This window comes from Lolium rigidum, chromosome 7 (assembly GCF_022539505.1).
Source record: "Lolium rigidum isolate FL_2022 chromosome 7, APGP_CSIRO_Lrig_0.1, whole genome shotgun sequence".
Classification (NCBI taxonomy): domain Eukaryota; kingdom Viridiplantae; phylum Streptophyta; class Magnoliopsida; order Poales; family Poaceae; genus Lolium; species Lolium rigidum.
The window spans coordinates 286114727-286120726 of NC_061514.1; positions in this window are offsets into that span (position 1 = coordinate 286114727).

Here is a 6000-nt window from a genome sequence, read left to right on the forward strand (position 1 = left end):
CAACCCGTTTGTTGTCAATCAACGCTTTCAGGGGGTTTCCTGGGATGCTTGGCAGTATAGACTGCATGCACTGGGAGTGGAAGAACTGCCCCTTTGGTTGGCAGGAGGCGCACATCGGGCATTCTGAGGGGTGCACAGTGATTCTTGAAGCTGTTGCTTCACATGACACATGGATTTGGCACTTATTCTTCGGAGTGGTCGGCTCGCACAATGACATCAATGTGCCGCAGTGCTCTCCGGTGTTTGATAGGCTAGCGCATGGTCAGTCCCTGATGTGGATTTTGAGATCAATGGCCACCACTACAACAAGGGGTACTACCTTGTTGATGTTATCTATCCACCTTGGTCTACACTCGTGAAGAAAATTTGTCGTCCCAACTCAGAGCAGGAGGCAAGGTTTGCCAAAGAGCAAGAGGCAGCTCAGAAAGATGTCGAGCGGGCGTTAGGCATCCTCCAAGCTCGTTGGGCTATTGTCAGGCACCCTGCTTGAGCATGGAGTGTGCAAACTCTGTGGGAGGTGATGACCGCTTGTGTAATTATGCACAACATGATTGTTGAGTTAGAGCGGGATAATTCACTGTTTGATAATGATTGGGATGGCCAGGGAGAGTTGGTTGCTCCTCAAGGTGGTCCGGCATCATTCCAGGATATTCTCTATGTGCACCACGAAATTCGTGATCAAGCGGTTCACAACCAGCTCCAGGCTGATTTGGTTGAGCACATGTGGGCGCATGTTCGCAACAATGCTGCAAACAACAACAGTGAAGAAAATCCCGAAGAAAAAAATGCCTAGGCCATTTGTATCACTTTACATTTTTATTTGAATAAGTACTTTGCCATTGAATAGGCGGACAATAATCTTATGTAATAAATCTTGAGCATTTAAACTTATTTATATATTTTTTATGTTTTTATGCATTTATATTAAATTTAAAGGCAAATGTCGACTTCTATGGCCGCAACCCATATCTGGCCACGTTGGGTGCAGCGTGCGACCCAAACGGACATGTTGTCCGCGTGTTCACGCGGCCACCCAAACAGCCCAAATGGACGGCCCAACGCGTCCTTTTGGATCGCCGCGTTGGAGATGCCCTAATTACCCAAAAGCCCTTCGGTCACACTTACTATGTTTGGTTAGTTTGCCCGGTCCAATGAAACAAAATGCATATACATAGTGTTCCATATGAAATACACACATCCATAGTTGTACATATGTTTTTTAGGTCTATTTTCCGCGTGCGGTGAATAACGCTATTGGTGGTTAATTGGTGACCCTTCCAATTTGGAAGGGGTAGAAATGGCATTTGCTAGAATACTGAGAAAACACACCTAATATTCCCAAATTTACATAAAGAGCAAATACATCTAATAAAACGGACACAAGAAGAGGAGTAGTTTATAGACGACAAACGAGCGAGGCGCGATGTGCCTCTCGTGCGCACAGAGTGGCGACAAATGTGGGGAACCGAGACCGAGCGAGCAAGCGGATGGATCAGGAAATAGGGCGCCAAGTGAATCGGAGGTGAGGAGAAAGGGGTGTTGTCGTCGTAGTTGGGTTTTGTACTTTTGTGTTGTTTTGAATTAGGAGGTTGCGTCTCGCGGGGCTTGCGTTAGCTTTTGGTTGGATCTGGAACTTTGTATTGGTGATGCATATATGCTTGACCGAGATTTTGGACTGGGGTTTACGAAAATGTGGAATTAATGTTGAGTGTTTTATAGACCACAAACGAGTGAGGCGCGATATATGCCTCTCGTGTGTACGGAGTGGCGACAAATGCGGGGAACAGCAACCGAGCGAGCAGACGGATGGATCAGGAAAGATGGCGCCAAGTGAACATGAGGTGAGGAAAAAGGGATGTTTTAAATGAGGGGGGGTTGCGCCTTGCGGGGCTTGCGCTGGCTTTTGGTTGGGTTTGGGACTTTGTGTTGGTGATGCATACGTGGTTGACTAAGATTTTGGATTAGGGTTTACTAAAAGGTTGGCTTAATGGCATGTCCCTACTATGAACAAGAATCTCGTTAGCGGCTCCCTTCTATGTAGAGATGGGTTTAAGGTTATTTTAGAGTCGAATAAAGTAGTTGTTTCCAAGTTTGGACAATTTATTGGTAAAGGCTATGAGTGCGGAGGCTTGTTCCGCTTTTCGCTTTCTGATTTCAGTAATAAGTCTGTGAACCATATTTGTGACAAGTATTCCCTTTTGGGTCGGTAGAACGAAAAAAGTCATATTTACACAAAACCATGCATATGTAAATACATTATGATCCAATTTACCCAAAGTAACGGTGGTGACTTGGCTAGTCGAATAAAAAATGCATATATATTGTTTTAGAAAAACACCCTTTGTTCTACTCAAATAATTGTTCAGTTTATCAGGCGTATTTTTTCCACGTGTTGTGTATAAGACTATTTTGAGGATAACTTAGGATGGAACTATGTCTAGATTCAACATTGAGAGCAGTAATTTTTGGTGGTAAATTGACAATCCTTCCAATCTGGAAAAGGTGGAATTGACAGTTTCTAGAATACAAATAAAGTACGCGTAACATTTACATCTAATAAAAAGGACAAAGTGAGATTAGTAGTTTATAAATGACGAACAAGCGAGGTTTGACGTGCCTCGCGTGCAGACGACACACGCGGGGAAACGTGACCGAGCGAGCAATCGGATGGATCGGGAAAGAGTGTGCCCAATGAATTGAAGGTGATGAAAAAGGGTGGTGTGGTCGCAGTTGAGTTTGTGTGGTTTTGGAAGAGAGGTTTTGCATGGCTTGTGGTGGGGTCTGGGAATAGACTAGGGATGCATAGGTGGCTGGCTGAGATTTTGGACTAGGGTTTTAGACTTCATAGTGGTTTTCATTCGTTTATCGACGAGGGTGGTCCGCATAATGTGATTCATATGTACTGACCACGAGGACTTCCCAATTATCCAAAGTCCTAGTCGAATGAAAAATGCATATATGCAGTGTTTTAAGAAATATATATGTGTTTCATTCATTTACTTGTTCTTTTTATTAGGTGTATTTTTTCACATATCATGCATAAGACACTGATTTGAGGATTATTTAGAATGGAAATACGGCTAGATACAACATTGGTTAGAGTAGTAATTATTGGTGGTCAATTGATGATCCTTCCAACTTGTATTAGCATGGAAATACGTCTAGATTCAACATTAATTAGTGTCCCAAACCCCGCCAAAAGCCACTAAAATTCCCCGGGTGAGACTACGTCAGTTACTTGGCCAGTCGAATGAAAAATGCAAGTATATTATTATAATAAATACACCTTAAATCCTATTCGTAATTTTTCAACTTATTAGGTGTATTTTTCACTTTGTGTGATTAACACTGACTTGGGGATAATTTAGGATGGAAATGTGTCTAGATTCAAGATTTATTATGGTAGTAACTATTGGTGGTTAATTTGATGATCATTCCAATCTGGAAGGGCTAGAATCAACATTTGCTAGAATAACATCAAGTGAAGGAGGATTGTCTAGATTCAATCTATGGTTGAAAAAGATTTTGGACTAGGGTTTTGAAGGCGGATGGATCAAGATATATGGCACCAAGTGAAGTGAAGGTGGGGACAAAGGAGTGTTGTGGTTGCAATTGGGATTGTGTAGTTTTCAAAGAGGGGGTGTTGAGGGGGGTGGGGGGGGGGGCTTCTAGTGGCTTTTGGAGGTGTTTGGGACCCTCCAATGGGATGCATAGATGGCTAGCTAAGATTTTGGACTAGGGTTTACGAAAAAGTGGGCTTATGCATGTAGAGTGGTTTCCCACCATGTTTTTTCACCAGAATAAAATATACTATATTTTATAAAAAAAAATGATGCATATGTAAATACACCGTGATTTTAAATCTAGACATCAAATGAGTACGTGCATCATGAATGTGAAAAAACCCACATTGCATGGTATTATGCATGCTAAAACACTGGTGAAAAAATTACAAAAATATAGCATGTAGGGCATGTGTTGTCTAACTTAACACATGTATGGATAAACCAAACACATGCAATGACAATGTATGAGCATCAAACGGAACTTTGAACATTGGTAGGAGGTTGCTTGGTTTGATGTAAATTTCGAAGAAATTAGCTGGCATTTTTCCTTGCCAACGTGTTTATTCATTGTCATTTCTTATAAGTTTGGGAATTACGAAATATTGTTTAGCTAAGTTATGGATGTCAACAATACAGAGATATATGGAAGTGGTTTATCACTAGGAGCCCTCTACCCTCCTAGTTAAAAAATGAACTACTTTTCCAAAATAATTATGTTATTGGGAAATTAAATTCATTTTGTTGAACTAAAAAGGGTAGAGGACCCACTTGCATCTCTGCAACCATGCATGACCTTTGCATAATTTTTAGAAAAAATAAGGAAATATATCGGTTGAATTAGCACAACGACATGCTAAAATTACCCAGACATGGGTGGAGTTAGACCAAACTTGATCCGGATGCTACCTAGAATTATGGGCACATTTGAGCCATGGGGTGTCCTAAATTTGTAGGTTCAGTGCAAGGGTTTGATTTTTACCCTTGTGCATCCATAACCCGGTGGATCCAAGTACCTTCGCTCCTGACAAGGCAGACCTGACACATAAGCGTTTTCTACATTAGAAAACTAGTATATCCATCAAATATTCAGTGAAATGATTATTTGATATTGTTCATCAGTACAAGATTACACCATAAAAACTCAAAATTTCCCTAGCTATGGGTATGTACTTTGGTCTTACATGTGATTGAAATTGAAAACGCAGCAATATGTGAGATAAAAGTTGTTTTATTGTATAATCTACACTACTTAAAAAGAACGAACGTGTTCCTTATTCTGCCAAGCATGTAATACGTCAAACGTTTTCATCGTCCTCATCATCGCCCCGCACGCTTGGAAATGGGCCAAGCCCATATCCCACGCAGCTCTCTATGCCTTCGGCTCAGTCAACACCAACATCAATCACCATCATTATTTCTTCCGCCATCATCGCGCTGGAGCAGGGGCTGCCGCAGGTCGGCGTACTCTCTTCTCGCGCTCTCTTTCTTCAGCCTGCCGATCTGTGATGACGATGGCCGCTGCCTCCGCCTTGCCATGATCTCGCCGCGCTCGGCCAGTGTGTTGCCGGCCTTCGCCGGCGTACCGCACGCGGTCGCCCTCCGTCGCCGTGCCCCCCTGCCCACCATCTCTCCTTCATGGATCACCCATCCCACGCCGACCTCCTCAAGGTGAGTAGAGGAGGGGGCGAGTCGGCAACGTCGCTCCGCGATTGAGGCTATCGACATGGGCAGAGGGACGGTTGTGGAGATGGAGATGGCTCTGTGCTGGTGGCCCTGGTGAGAGCCTTGGCAGCCGGCTCAATACTATGAATTTACTGCTTGGGCTCCAATTTGGAGGTGCCACCTTCTTTTCTGATCTTATTTTCAAGACGTTAATTTCCCCTTTTATGGATTTCGTTATTCCTTGAACCTGGAGTATTATTTATTGATCGGCAGTTGATTGATGAAGTTTATGTTTGAACAATATGCTGCAGAGTGCAGCTTCGTAATTGTCATCAACATCGTAAGGGAGACAAAGGACAGATATCATGTGAAGCTATGTACTACTATGGATATTGGTCATTTAACAGGAATCAGCTTTTCTTTATGATGAGCAATTATCATCACCATCTAACAAACAATAGGTTAGACTGTGTTTTTTGCGTGAAATTGTTTTATATTTTCTTCAGGTAGCAATCAGCGTTGCGCATGAATTGGCTCACTGGTGATTAGGCAATCGTGTACGCATGGAATGGTGGAGTCACTGCTTGTTGAGAACGATCTGTGGAAGTCATAGAGCTCATTTTTGTCCAATTTGATTGATAGTCTACTCAATCCATGGCATCCAAGCTCTGCTTCTAAGGTTCATGTGTATCTACTTCTTGTATGCAGGACGGGAACAAAATAATCATCAGTTTAGAAGAAATAATTGAAGTAGTGTCGAGGAAAACACAAA